This window comes from Macrotis lagotis, chromosome 1, assembly GCF_037893015.1.
Source record: "Macrotis lagotis isolate mMagLag1 chromosome 1, bilby.v1.9.chrom.fasta, whole genome shotgun sequence".
In the NCBI taxonomy this organism is placed as follows: Eukaryota; Metazoa; Chordata; class Mammalia; order Peramelemorphia; family Peramelidae; genus Macrotis; species Macrotis lagotis.
The window spans coordinates 51781374-51797520 of NC_133658.1; the positions used below are offsets into that span (position 1 = coordinate 51781374).

A 16147-nucleotide genomic window follows, 5' to 3' on the forward strand; every position below is an offset into this window, starting at 1 on the left:
ATTTGAAAATAGTCAAATAATCACCTCATCAGTCACTAAAATGGGCCAGTCTATACTAAACCAATAATTAGCATTTAACATTGATGACTACAGAGAGCCAAAGTTTAGTCCTTGTTGTTTATAAGGAAAATAGCAATAGGGCATATTAAATTTAAATCAATCTGTTTTTTTAAGAGGGTTAAGAAACTTCATTTAGATTAATACTATTACTGTCTCCCTACAGTGACTGAGCAGACAAGAAATATGGGTTGGGCAGAAGTCAGCCAGAATGAAATTCGTTGGAATGCCAATATATTATAAGGCAACTGAAATTTATATATCAGAATGAAGAACAATAATTCACAGAAAGGAATATGATATGTATATTGTGCAATAGATATGCACATGCACATAGACACAAACATATGCATACACACATACACTGACATATATTCATGTATATTTTCAAATTTGAATTTAATATAACAAAATATTATAGATATGACTCAATATAGACTGGTGCTTCCTTGAAAAATCTAAAGTAGAATTTCCAAATGTCACATCCTAGACTCCTGAGTTACATAAAGAAATTAGGGGAATGTCAACATTTGATGTTCTGTTAGTATTTGCTTCTGAGCATTACAGGTAATTCTCTGCTACCAAAGGGGCTGACTTCTCAGATAACACTAGTCCTACTTCTCATTCTTCATTAAAAATACATCCAGAATTTACATATAATGAAGAATTTCCAGGTCACCAAATGATTATTTCAGAGTCATCAAACCTTTCTCAGCATGGGTATTCTCATGGTCCAGTGATTCTAGGGCCACTGCATCACATGAAGAAATTGTGGACAAAACTGTCAGTGTTGAGAAAACCAATATCAGAACCAGAAAGTTTAGAAACTACTGAAGGCTTCCTTGATGGCAAATTCAATAAACCTTTTTTGTTTCCTAAACTTTCTTTTATCAGTTTTGTTTGGCACCTACAATTTTGCCCACAAGATTCTGGGGATGTTACTTAACCACTTAATCTGGCTAGTTTACCATTACTTTGCCCCCTAATGAGCATATCAATGACCTCTTTTTTAAATTCTTTCTCTAAATCAAAACTATTCCTAGCCCCCTAAAAAAATCACTTCCTACCTTTTTTTTTTTTTAGGGAAGAGGTTGATTTTTTATTTTTATATTTTATCATCAATTCCTGCCTCACTTCACAGTGAACATATCCACTCCCAGCTAGAATGGAACCTGAGATTATGGTGGGAAAACACCAAAATGTTAATTTCATGAAGGTAAACAAGTGAATCTCCTTCTGGCTGTCACTTTGTTGACCAGGTGTTCTGCTACTTTCCCCTCCATCCTGCACCCTGGCTTAGCTTCATTCTACTTCAGCGAAGCCCCCCACCTTCTCCCTTTCTCCCTCACTTCTTTGTCTTTCGTTCCACTGCCTGAGAACAATCAGCTCTCTTCTGAAATGTTGTCACCCTTAATACAGAAAGACACATTTAACAAAGGCACTTTCCCTGTGGGAGAGGGAGCTCTGAAATTTGGCTCCTTTCCTCCCTCTACTCATCAAGGGATTGTTTCCTGACATCAAGGTTTGGTAAAGAGGATGCATAAAAGGCAAGGACTTAAACTGTACCATGGAGCATGCACTGAATTATGATAGGGATTATTTTTCTTATAGATGCCTCCTATGCAGGGAGGAAAAGGAAAGAAAGGCATCAGCCATGGGAGAAATCAGAAACCAGATGCATGAAAGCAATTGGTGTCTTCCATTCTGGATGATTTTTGGTCCAGACCAGGGGACTGCCTCTGACCTGACAGGCTCTAGGGAAGCATGCCCCCCAGCAAGTAAACACAAAAAGGCAAAGATGTAACTGAGAGTAAAGAGCAAAGAGTGACTGGAATTTCATATTTGACCTCTCCTTTGGAAAGGTTTAATGAAGCAGATAGGTGAGGCTTTCCTAGTTCAGAAATAGAAAAAAAAATGTAGACACATCCTTTGTCTTTGTTTGCTTCCCATCAATCAATTCATCTTCAATAACTTCAAGGATCCCAGAGATGAGTTTATCCGTTCGTTACATGGTGAGCTCTTTGAAGGCAGGGCCATTTTCACCTTTCATGGTATCCCCAATGTTCAGCACAAAGTCTGAGACACAGTAGGTACTTGAGAAGAGTTCCTTCTTGTTGTTACACTCAGACATGATACCAGAGGGAATAGGGACCCTTGCATGGGTCCCCAAATTTCTCTTCAAATAAGCTAAGTTTTCTAAATTAGACCCCAAACTTGAAAAATATTGAAGCTCCTCCAAATTCTAATTTGTGCCATTTATGAAAGTTAATTTGGCATCAAATAATCAAAGCAATGATAATAATAATAGTGGTACCAAGAAGAAGAAGAATTTCAACAATTAGAAAGCACCTTCCCTAAAACAATCCTGAGCCATAAGGAACACAAGAAGTGTTATTTTCTGAATTTTACAGGTGAGGACCGGGAAGCTCTGAAAGATTCTGCAATCATTCCATGAGTAACCATCAGAGTTATATTTGAAACCCAGGTAGCAGAGAACTAAATTCAATGTTCTTTCTACTATTCCCTGCTGCCACAACTACCCCTTGATGACACATCCAAAGGAAAAGGATGCCTTGAAATCAGAGCTTGGCAAATATTTTTTAAACAATCACAATAAATATTTATTAAACGCTACTCAGGGTCAGGTTCTATGCTATGTGAAGGGGATACAAAAAGAGGCAAAAGATGACCCCTGCCTTCAAGGAGCTTACAATTGAAAAATGTAAAACATTCTCAGCTCTCAGCAGACCTTGGGACCAAATCATATCTTTTCCTTGCAACTGGGATTCATTGAAAAGTAGGTTTATAAACTGCTTTAAAGAAACTGAACCATAGGTTCTTAAACAATAGGTTCCTATCTAAAAAAATATAATCACCTAACAGAGATCAAAATTTGTTAACAATTTGGCATGAACTTTCTAATTACTACTAAGGAAGACACAGCCAGGATGCTTCCTGTCTCCCTCTCAAAAAATTCACCATGCAACTTCAATTGCCTGAAAATAGTCCCTCCAAAAGGTCAATGAGCAGATAAATTTTTGCAGTAAAAACAAGCACCTCCTTTGCAAATGAACCCTCTCCTCAGAGATTCCCAGTGAATTCAAGACTTGGAAGAGATGTCTTTTTGTCTCTTTGTCTCCTTAGGGACAACCTTGCTTAATTTGGGGGGCTCCTATTCTGGCTCTATGGAAATGCATTTTTTTGGCCCCACTACACTCCATGTCCACCCAGGGATCATGATCTGCAAAGGAAGGGAGAATTCTGAATGCTAAAATCACCAATCCTGAATGTTTTTAATCACAAAAATTGTTTTATTTCACCAGTATTAAAGAAATGGAATTTTAATTAATAACCATATTTCAAAATGTCTAGGGAAATACTCATTTTTAATTAAGAATATATCAGGACTCAAAAATCCAAAGATGTTAAAAAAATACTATGGTACCAACATTTATGACTGTATCATATAAAAATCTATTCCCTTCTATTTGTATCCTCACAATATACTAGTGAAAAAGAAAGAGCCTTGAGTTCAGGTTCCAGCTTGTAGCAAGCTTAAGAAAGAATGAATCAGTTAATCAACAATATCAGACATTATACTAAGTGCTGGGGAATCCAAAAAAAAAGGGAAAAGGTAGTTCCTGTTCTCAAGCCTTTACAGTCTAATAAGACAAATGAACAAACAAGCTACACACAGGATAAATTATAAATAATCAACAGAGGGAGAGGGAGATCAAGAAAGATATCTTATAAGAAGGTGGCATTTTAGCAGAGACTCAAAGGAAGACAGACAAGAGACAGATCAGAAGGATGGGGCCAACCCGGAGAAAATGTCCTTAGGTGGGAGAAGTAAGGAGAATAGTATCATTGGATAACAGAGTATATGGGCATGGGAGGGGTAGATGTGGATTGAGGTATAAAGTGAAGAGATGGGGGAAGTTAGTGCGTAAGATTAGAAAGGTGAGTGAGGAGAGCTTGGACTTGGATTTAATATTTGATTCTCAAGTTACTGGATTCCTTAATAGGATACAGGACAGGGTGTATATGTGATATGGGCAGACCTGTCCTTTAGCAGATCAGTTTGACAACTGAATGGAGAATGGGGAGAGATTTGTGGATGGGTGGGTTATGCTAAGTATCACTGGAGGGAATACCAAACTGCTAACATATGCACTGTGGGAACTGGAATACAATATAACATTCATGAAACTTGTAAACTTATTTTTCTGCCCAAACCTTGCAGATACAATAAAATTCTGACCCAAAGATGAGCCTTGTTTCATAAGTGTCTTATTTCTGACACTAGTTTGATATAAGGGGTCCCACAGTATCTTGTCTTTATTTTGCATTTCACAAGAAAGCTCATTAACTTTGCTTTACATTCTCTCCCACGTCTACACCTAAGACTGCTCTAAGGCAGACAAAAGGCAGATATCAAAGTTTTATAATTTTCCCAGTATCATCCCACACTTCAGTAGAAGAAGTGTGGAATAATTCAGGGCATCTGTCTCTAAGTCAGTGCTCAATTCACTAGATTTGTTCCCTCTCAATGAGATGCCTCAAATCCAAAGAAATCAAGGAATAGAATGACCTAAGGCAATTAATTGATCCCAGACTTTGGATAACCTAATAAGTCACCAGACTTTGCTTTTCAGAGTATGACATCACTATGGTTTTCTTCTGGTTTACAGCAGCCAATTTATCTCTTCTGGTCTATTCTCCTGCTTGTCACTGTCAACTCATCAATCACAAGCACAGAATATCGACAACCCATCATTCTGTTTTTATTATTTTGTTCTCTTCGACTGGATAACATGCTGAAACCCAGGGGCTCTAAAAACAGCTAAATGCAACAACACATTTCTGGTTATACAATAATACCATGATAGGATTTTTATTTTTAGATTTGGGTTTTGGATTTAAGGTACATCAATCATATGCAAGAGACCTGTATGACCAGTGAACACTGGAAGAACTAAGGTCTGCTGTGCCCTTGAACTCAACTGTAGATTTCAAGGGCTAATCCTGTTGAGTTATGGTTGTCAGCTCAATGTTACAGAAAAAAAGGCAAACCACTCCCATTGGTCCTCATATAAATGGCAGCAGCCCCTTCTAAATCTAAATGCAGTTATTAACTAAAATTCCATTTCTCTGGGGAGAAGTGAATGTTCCCAGTTACTCTACATTTAACTTGCACAGTTATAGAGTTGAAGGAGGAAAGGTAGTCATAAAACAAACAAAAAAGTCCATCACCACAGTTTAAAGTCTAGTCTCTAGTTATAGATATCTAAATTTAGAAAATCTTAGTTGAATACGTGCAAAAGGCTTCTTAAGCAACTATGAGAGCCAGTAGGCTCGGAAACCAGTTTCTGCATTTGTCTTAATGGCTTCCCAAGAATTCTCTATGGTACTTTTAGCCTCGTTTAAGAACTTTTAGCCTCATTTGAGAAATAGGATTTCTAGTAACCATGCTGCAAAAATGCATGTTGGTTCATGACTGATTCAGAACAATCACTAATGAATCAGCAATGTAACTACTTTCAGTGTCTTTGTGTATTGCTTGGAAATCATAATACTGATTCAGATCACTTAGGTCTGCTTAGCTTGTTGCATTTAATAGGCTATCATTATCACAAGATGAAAAAAGTATAGGCATAAATAAGCTACAATGGTAAAAAAAAAGGGGGGGGGTTATTTAGCCAAGAAGAAAAAAAAGTTGAAAGAAATTTAGTTAACATACTAAAAAATGATGAAGACAGTAAAAATTAATCAGTCCTCACTTTCATTCTGTTTTATAATATGAGAACAAGGGAATTTACAATGAAATTAATGGACAGAAAAATTTAGGCTTGCATATACAATTCACTGCTGCAGGAGGTCATTGAGGAAATTATGGGGGGAGATTTTTATTTCTCTAAAAGGAACTATTAGCAGGACCTAAAGCTAAGACTGGAAAAAGATTAGTCTGATCAATCAGTACATATCTAGGTGTACTAGTAGTAGTCAAACTACTGTCCTTTCCAAGTAGAGAAAGATGCTCCCTAAGAGTCCAAAGTCTTCTTTAGGCATGGAAAAACATCAAACATTGGTTAGTGCTTCTTAGACCCAGGAACTGACAAAGTCTTTGGTTTTGCTGAAAAACAACACTCTGGCTTTCCCAAGACTAGCATTATGTATTTCTTGTTGTAAGCTCCTAAACTCATAATGCATTTGTAGATTTTATTTGACTTGATTTGCAAGTTTATCTGAGTGCTCACAGCAGCACTAGAATTAGTATCATAGAATCCTAACCTAAATGCTGATTCTGAGATTGCCTTTGTCACATATCTGTCAAAAGTAGCTTTTGGTAAAAATTGGGACATTAATGCACTGTTGGTAGAGTTGTGAACTGATCCAACTATTCTGGAGAGCAATTTGGAACTCTGCCCAAAGAGCAATAAAGCTAAGCATACCCTTTGACCCAGTAATACCACTATTAGGTCTGCATCTAAAGTAATTTTTTTTAAAAGGGGGGAAAGGACCTATTTGAACAAAAATATTTAAAGTAATTCTTTCTGTGGTGATAAAGAATTGGAAATTGATTAAATGCCCATCAATTGGGGAATGGCTTAACAAGCTGTGGTATATGAATGAAAGGAAACTATTGTGCAACAAGCAATGATGAACAGGCTGATTTGAGAAAAACCTGAAAGGACATGAAATGATACAAAGTGAAGTGAGTAGAACCAGGAGAACTGCACATGGTAACAGCCACATTGCACAATGATCAATTGTGAATAAATTAGCTCTTCTCAGCAATACAATGAACCAAGACAATTCCAAAGGACTCAAGATGAAAAATGCCATCCATATCCAGAGAAAGAATTGATGGAGTCTGAATGCTGATTGAGACATACACTTTATTTTTATGGTGGTTTTTTTTCTGTTTTTAACAACATGATTAAGATGGAAATATGTTTTGCATGACTGCAAGTATATAACCTATATCAAACTGCTTATTAGTTTGGGGGAAGGAAGAAAGAATTTGGAACTCAAAATCCACCATGCAATACTGTTGCTCAATACTTAGTTCTGGGTCACAGATCCAAGACAGACTGAGAAGTGAACTTTTACAGAGGGGTGGCATTCCTAATCAGAGAAGTCCTGAGCTATAGGAAGGAGTTGAGAAGCAGCAGCAGCCATTTGGCTCAGACCTCTAGGAACAGAATGAGATCTCAGTTCTACCTAGCATCTAGCCCAAACTGCAGAGGAATAACCAAGGAAGGAATCCCAGACAAGAGATGGGCATCACAAATGAGTCAATGTCACCTTTGAGGTAGGTCTGACTCTCCTGGAGCATCTTGACTTTGCCCTGACTACTTTTCAACATGAACCTGCCACTCAAGTCAACATCACCACTTAAAATGATGTGTTCCAAGAGCAACTTCAATGTGCATTTATTAAGAACTAAAACTAAAACAAAGAACTTTCTACATGAAAATTCTCTTAAAATGAGAAGATTGGTGAAAGGGCAACAAGACCAAAATTGAGTTGATAGGTTAAGGAGAGAGAACATCCACAAAAGTCCTTCTAATTCGAATTTTTTTAAAAAAATTAAAATTCCAAATTCCACTTGCTTGGTTTCTACCAGGAGTACAGAGAGCACTTTCCTTTCAAATGGACTGCAGTGTCTGGTACCAGAAAAAAATTCAGAAGAAGTCAAGAAAAATTCATCTGCAGGCAGCCTAACCAATCTCAAGATCAAGACCACTGAAGGATCAGGGTAAGCAGAAAATGTGTCTGAAGTGAAAAATCACAGTGAAAATGAAAAATAGTAACATTTCCCATTGAGTTTACATCTAAAGGCAAGGGAAAATAAAAGCAAATTGGAAGGAAGCAATGATCCCATCAGAATTGGCTCCAACCTGCAGAGAGGCAATCTGAAGGCATCTTTCCATGCAACCAGGAGATCAAATCAGCCAAATTATATTGGCAAAACAATTTCATTGCACAAAAATAAACGCTCCTGGTTTGTTCGGGTGAAAATTGGCTTCAACATCGTTGGAAGTCATTAAGGAAGATGTTGATCTTTGTCAAATAACCCACAGTAAGAGTCCTACAACAGTCAAGACATGCTACCATGCAGCAACAGAGATGAGGTAGACTTTCTTTTCATTGAGAATTCACTAAAGAGCAGGTAATTGAATGTTCTGGGCACCAAGTTAGATTACAAGATCTTCTGAATACTCTAAATAACTGCCTGGAAGATACTCTAGTCAAGTTTGGCAGCTATTATTCGGTAAGCTTACGTTATTTTTATTACTAAATTAATAAAGGAGAAGTGGTAGTTTCACTAATAAGCAGCAAGATGGATAAAGGTGTAGTAGGCACTGGAAGATACAAGATCAAATCTGACCTCAGATTCGTATTAGTTATGTGACCCTGGAAAATTACTTAACCTCCATCTGTCTCAGTTTCCTTATCTGTAAAATAGGTATAATAATAATACAGATCCCAAGGTAGTTGTAAGGATAAAATGAGTTAATATGTGTAAAGTGCTTTGCAAACTTTAAAACTATCTATTGTTGTTTATTAATGCACTCTTTCCTTATTACTATCAACTTATTTAGAGGAATGATCATGTCACACCTCTCCTGGAAATTTTTTAGTAGTTCCCTGAATCTTCTGAACAAAATATGAACTTTTCTGCCTAGCATTGAAAGCTTTTTCACAAACTGTCATTTTATTTCTTATGATTTCAAACCTGAAACTTTTTACTCACTGTATCTCTGATTTTCTTCATTTATTCATCAGTACTCTATGATGGTCTCTCTGAACTCCAACTATCCCTGGGTATACCAAAAGAAACAAAAGACAGTCCCTACCCTCAGAGAACTTACAGGCTCATTGGGGAGACAACAAACAGACAAATATGTACATGATAAGGAGGAAATAAGAAACAGAGGGCAGGCTCTGGATTTAAGAGGGCTGGGGAAGGCTTCCTGTAGAAGGTGAATTGTAGTGGTAACTTGAAGGAAGCCAGGGAGGTCAGGAGTGGAAGAACCAAAGAAAATGTCCAGACCCGCCAGTCTGATGCTAAATTTATCTCCTGTCTCTTTATCTCATATTATTTCCCTCCTTGCATTTTATACCACGGCTAAATTATTCTCTGTCCCCCAAACATGAACTGTTTTTCTTGCTCCTATGTCATTACTCATGCAGTTCCTCATCCTTAGAATGTCTTTCCACTATATTTGTCCTTGCAGAATTCCCTTCCTGTACTGCCCAACTTAAATGGGCATTTGATAATTTATTGATTATCATGGCCCTTCTCCACGAACATCTACAACAATCATTTCATCCTCCAACCTCACATACTGCTTTCTTTTAGACTTTGATGCATTCAGCAAGTATTCCCACACTTGAAATGGATTCATATGTTATGCTTTCCCCTTCCATAAACATCAAAAAGGCAGGGCCTGTGTCTTTTCTTTTTCTTTCTTTATTTTTTTTTTCTACAAGGAAATTGGGATAAAGTAACTTGCCTAGGGTCACACAGCTAGTTAAGTACTTGTGAAGTATCTGAGGCTGGATTTGAACTCAGGTCCTCCTGACTCGAGGGTCAAGGCTCCATCTGTTGCATCTCCTAGCTGCCCTACTTCAGTCTTTTCTAAACTTGATATATCCCTTATCCCCTAGTACAGTATTCTGAATTCTCAGAAACATTCTGAATTCTCAGAAACATTACTGAATGTATGTTGAAATGAACTATACTGAAAACTAGCAGGCCATTGAGGAAAGGGCACTTGATTTTGAAGTCAAAGTAGCATAGTTTGAGCCCTAGGCAAGACAAGCCTCCCCAACTTTGGGGCCTCAGTTTCTTCCTCTGAAAACTGAGAATTGAACCAGATTGTTTCTAGGGTCCTTTTCAGCTCTAAATCTTATTATTTGATAGCAATAAAAATAATTTACAAATTAAATAAATTCTGGATAAGATATATATATATATATATATATAATATTGATAGAAATAGATATGGAAGGTTCTCTTTTTTTTCTTTGTCACTCCCTTTCTTTTCTAGATTTCAAAAGCTTTGCTGTTTTCAAAGGTCTTTGTTGGGGGTCATGTAGGATCTTGAGATTATTTTCAACCCAGTTGCAAAATGGAAGCAATTTTTTCAGAAAAATAATAAGATCTAGAGGAATTCCAGATATGCAGGAATTCTAGCAGACTGCCCGACACTGACAAACATGCAGGAGAGAACAGTACAGTTTCTACACTGCCCTATTAAATTTATTTTTCTATTCACTTGGGAACCAAGTCTCTATGCGCTGCTCAAAGAACTCTGCTCGCCCTTAAACGGTGGAAATCCCAGTGGTTAGCTCAAACACAAGCTGTTCTCAGCAATATGTGCGACAGAAACCCTCCTTTCTTCAAAAAGGAAATCAGGTCATCACTGGCTTCATTCTCATGTCTGTTAGAACCTGAAACCGTCTGCACTCCCCATGACTTGGGTTTTCATCATTTATTCATCAGCATTACTTGATGGTCCCTCTGCATTCCAGGCTGAAGCCTTTAAACCCCCTTACTATGCTACAAGCATGCTGAAAGAAGCAATGCTTTCCCTGGGACCTGGAAATATAAATGCACATGACAGGCTCTGGCTTTCCTTTTTTATTTTATACCCACACATCAAAAGACATTACTTTGGAAAAAATGCTAAGGGCTAAAGACAGATTTACAGAGAAGCACAACTTTATCACTTGTTTGAGTCAAGGTTTGTGAGAAATTATCAAACCTAATCCACCCATTTATTACCTACTTTTTTTCCAAATTTCCTTTTTTTGAGTTTTAACTGAATTATCTCATCACTAAGTCACAGATAGCTCAATATTGCCCAGAATTAGTACCTAATGTTCTTATAGCTAATAAATCCAGGGGTTGAGATTTTTTTATTTCTGGAAGAATAACAAATGCTTCTGAGGGGAAGGAACTGATTTTTCCTTCAGCAATGTTCTGGCAGATGTAGAACCAATACAAGTTTTGTGCTTCCTTCTGACACTCAAAATATAAATTGGGTATTTCATCTTATCATTTCCTTTCATTCCACAACAGGGCTCTTCACACCAACAGTATCCCAACCAGAACAAAAAAACAAAAATAAAACAAAAACAAAAAAAAACAAACCTTAAACAAGGACCAGAATTAAAGTGAATACACCAACCCATGGTCCACCTGAAAGAGTGGTTTAGTGGAAAATGGCAAAATGTTTCAAAGGACATCACCTTGTTCGGTTACTTGGGTGATGTTACCACTCTGTGACTTTAGGAAAAATCACTTCACTACTTAGAGCCTCAGTTTCCCCATCTGGAAAATGAGGTCAGACTAGATAAGCTCCAAGTTTGCTTTCATCCTTAAACTCTATATTTCTATATTAGAAAATATCATACAAATTTCAATATGGAAACAAAGCATATTTATTGACCACCATTCAAGACATGGGCACTTTGATGACAGCTGAGGGTATAATAAGACAAGTCCTTGGTTTTCAAAGAAATAGAAACAATTGGAGAAAATGAGAGTAAAATTTCCCAAATTTCACTTTAATATGGGTAATATAAAAATTATAACAAGAGTCAATTAGGCAATGTGGAATAAGGTGCAGAGGGCAGAAAGTCAGGTAAAGATGACCTGGGGACCAACCCTAGCTTTCACACTCACTGGGAATGTGACCAGGGATGGTTAAATCCCTTCACCTCTGACCTTTGATTTCATTATCTGTTAAATGAGGATAAGACTTCTCCAAGTCCCTCCCTAACAGGGCTCTTCAGAGGCTCAAGTGCCAGACTGAATAGAAAGGACTTTACAAGCTCTCAAATGCTATGGAAATGCCAGGCAGTGCTATTACCAGATGAACCCTTAAAGTTAACGAGAATCCCTTTGTACTCTGGTCTACATTGAAATCAGATTGCACCATAAATTAATGACAAGGAAGGTAATATCACACTTTCTCTCTCTCTCTCTCTCTCTCTCTCTCTCTCTCTCTCTCTCACACACACACACACACACACACACACACACAAAGAGAGAGAGAGTGAAACTCCAATTTTCAGCTGCTGCATCACTAACAAAACTGAAAAATTGACAGGATGTATGTCCTCTCTTCTCTTCCTCCTTGATCCTTCCCTTTCTCTCCCTTATTCCCTTCTTCTTTCTCTCTGTTTCTCTCCCCTCTTTCTCCCTTTAACTTCTTTTTTTTCTCCTTCTTTCTCTCTCTTTCCCCCTCTTCTCTCCAAAAGAGGAGTGAACAAAGGGTGAACAAAGAAAATCTGTCAGGACAAGGTCTCTACTCCAGGGAAGACACATACTTCACTTCACAATACAGACATGTTCTGGAAAATTGTGTGCAAATCAAATTATATTTTTAAAGTATGAAGACAGCTGGCTGTTTAAAGGAATCCTACAGGGAATCGTTTTGCAAAGTGAAGAGTAAATAAGCACCACACAACTTATCCTTTGTATAAATCCAGATGGCAAGTCTCGGCCTGCTTCTTTGATACTTGGTTGGATCCATGATCTCATTAACATGGGGACTTTTCTTCCACCAGTGCATATTGCCAACCTTCAGGGTCTTCTCATTCTGAAGGAGTCTTGCCTGTGCCTTTCTTATCCTAATTCTGCAGAGGCTCTGCTTCACTAGGGGGGGAGGTTTGTTATTTTGTTGATACACTCACAAGACTTAAGCAAGGTCCAAGTGCATAAAGGATTCCTGATAGTGAAATTCCCTATAAAGTCCTATTTATGGAAGATATCATGGTGATTGCATCAAGTCTTGGAATACTACAGAGCTTCCACAACTAGATTCATGATTATTCAGAAGAAATCAATGTAACACTCTATATTGGCATAATGAATGATTAAGCATTTATTAAGCACTTACTGTATGTGAATGCATAAGCATTTATTAAGCACCTACTATAGGTAAATTAATGGACCCTCAGCATTTATTAAATATTTAACTATACATGAATGAATAAATGAAAAAGCATTTAGTAAACATTTACTATATCTGTCAAGCACAATCCTTAAAAAGTGTTCCCATTCTAATCGAAAGAAGACAACAAACTTAAGGAAGTGGTAGTCATGGAGGGATGAGAAAGGCTATTGAGCAGATGGCCTATGGATTAGAAAGTAAAAAAACCCCAACATGAATGAAATCTAAATATCTATTCTTCCGACCATGGTGGGCAGCTGGAGGGCCAATCTATTGCATTTGAATGTACATCTACTGAATATATATAGTTGTGACAATAAAGGGAGGTGAATAAAAAGTTAAGCACAGAATTGCATAGGAGGAAGAAAGTTTTCCGGATGGCTCTTGGGAAAACAGGCAATGCTTTTAATGATTCCCATGCTGCTCCTGGGGGCAAAGCCCAACTTTTCAACATAAATGTCTCTGCACCATGCTGAACAGCTGAGAGGTGTGAGGCTCCCCAATCTCTGAGGAATCCCAGTGCTGGCAATGCAGAAAGTCAGTGAAGCACAGGGGATATAAGGAGGTTATGGTGGATTACCAATGATCAAGAAATCACAGAAGAAAACTATCAAGGGGATGTATGATTTGTGAATGAGAATAGGTTGGTCATGGCAAGAGATAACAGACAGGCTGAGGGCTACCCATAAAATTTAACATGATCGAGAAGAGGGCTTTCAAGGATATTTGGTAGCTACTCTCTGGAAGGTCTATAAAACATGGATGAGAATAACATGAGATGGTTAACTGCCATATATAATTAGGTCTCAAGATTTCTGGTCAAGATAGAGGCTTGAACAGAGAGGCAGGCTTTCCAACTCTCATACATTCATACATTCAGGACAGGATGAATAATAGATCAAGAAATTCACTTAGAAACTATAGTAAGTGACTTTTCTCACCCCAGAATTGTACAGAAACCAGTCAGAAACCCATGAGCAATACGAAAGGAAGCCACCAACAAAGACAGCCCCAGCCTCAGCACAGATATATAAAAAACTAGAACCAAACAAGAGATACATTCAGCCTGCAGGGGTCTGTGTGTGGGGGCAGCAAGAGGCAAGGAAATGCCATTGACCAAACCTCAGAAAGGGCAGAAAGCCCCATAATGATCGATGAAATAGTCAAGAAAGCTCAATGGTAAGGAATGGATGTAAGGGAGTAGCCGTGACCAATGCAGGACAATAGCACTTAGATAGGAATGGCCCAGGATAGTTAAGGTCCATAGCACATCCCTGAGATGCCAGGCCCTGATGATCTAAGAACATGGTTTTCAGGGAATTCAAAGATCCTTAAGTTTCTCTTTTCGACCCATATTCTAGGTCAGTTGTTTTTTTATATTAGATGTCTCACATTTTCTTCTATTTTCTTTCAATCTTCTGATTTTTGTTCTAATATTTCTTGCTGTCTCTTGGATGCTTGTTTGTTCAATTTTAGTTTTTAGAGAATTCATTTTTTGGATATGGTTCATCACTTCTATTCTAAATTACTGTTGCTGCTTTTTTTTCTTCTTCCTCTGTTTCTTTCATCTTTTTCCTTTCAAGGCTTTAATTTCCTTTAAAAAAAATCTCTTGCTTCATTTTTTCCATAATATTCATGTAGTACATGGAAATAATTTTTCCCCCTTTGAATCTGTACCTTCAGTTTTCTGCTTTTTTTGTGGGGCTTTCTATAGCTATCATACCTTACATAATAGTTAATACTTTCTTTGATTTACTCATTTATCAAGCTAAGCTATATTCCTCAATTGGGACTTCGTGAACAGATCGGAATCTGCCCTTTGCTGTGCTTTTGGGCAAAGTAATCAACTGTTTGGTCTGGCCTGTTTATAGTAGGTTTCAAAACTATTCCCACCACAAGGTTATTATGAGAACAAAAAAAGATGATAATATTATAGGGTGCTTTATAAATGCTTGTTATGAATAATAATTATTAATATTTTGTCTGAATTTGGAGAATCTTACCAAGTTACTTATTAAATTATCCTATTTCAACCTTTGTAACTAATGTTGGCATATTATTGTCAACAATGGCATAGATATTGCCAACTATCTTTGTGGTAGTATATTTACTACTTGAATCCTACAAGATAAGGCCATCCAGTATCCCAAAGAAACAACCCTTATTACCTGAGAGTGCATGATTTAACGAGTTCTGCCAACTCTTTTGGTTACTTTTTTGAGAAGAACCCTGAAGGGGGGAAAAGTTGAAAACTGAAACTTCTTGATGTCGTTCAATTTCACCTCTAGTGAGTAACTCGATTTGGATTTTCTTTTAGTTTCTCTATTGGTATAGTGCAACTATTTATTGGTCACTGGGCAAAAATCGTATATTTAAAGAACCAAGTTGTAAGTAATCTAAAAATGGTATAAAAACTTTCCTCCCCTTGGTAGAAAGGTAGAAGACCAAAGGTACAAAATGTTGTATATGTGGATAAGATTTATTAGCTATGTACATTGGTTTGTCTTTAGTGTTTTTCTTATTACATGAGAGGATTCTTTAGGAATGAGGTTTATTGAAAAGAGATTGCAACAGTAAAAAAAAAATGAACTCATTGATTTGGGAATAACTAAACAAATTGTGGTGCCATGAATGTAATGGAATATTGCTTTGCTGTAAGAAACAATGAACATGAAGAATACACAGAGGCATGGACTTAGATGTGCTGATACAAAGTCAAGTAAGTTTGACCAGGAAAACAATATGACTACAACAAAGACATCAATATATATTTTTTCTGTTATTAATTTAACCTGTGTGATTCTTAGTCCTCTCTGCTGTTTTTCTTCCAGTATTCCACTCTCTTGTGTAGCTGGCTTTCTTGTGATGAGCCTCCCCATTTTCAGCTAAGCTGATCCTCTAGACAAGCATAAAGTCATGGTTAGACTAACAGACTTAGAACCAGAAGAGATCTCTAAAATAATCTAGTGTAATTTGCTAATTTTACTGATGAAGAAACAGGCTTGGAGAAGGGATATGATTTGTCCAATTTTCCACATAGAAAGCAAGTTGTAAAGCCAGGACTCACACCTGACTAAGTCCTCTGATTCTAAAGTCTCATTATCCCAAACTCATGC

General features: G+C 37.3%; 1 protein-coding gene across 2 annotated transcripts in view; it reads right to left on the reverse strand.

The window, feature by feature from the left end:
- The window catches only part of ACSF3 (acyl-CoA synthetase family member 3), a 233613-nt gene that overhangs the window by 169246 nt on the left and 48220 nt on the right, over positions 1-16147 (reverse strand). The window lies entirely within an intron of this gene.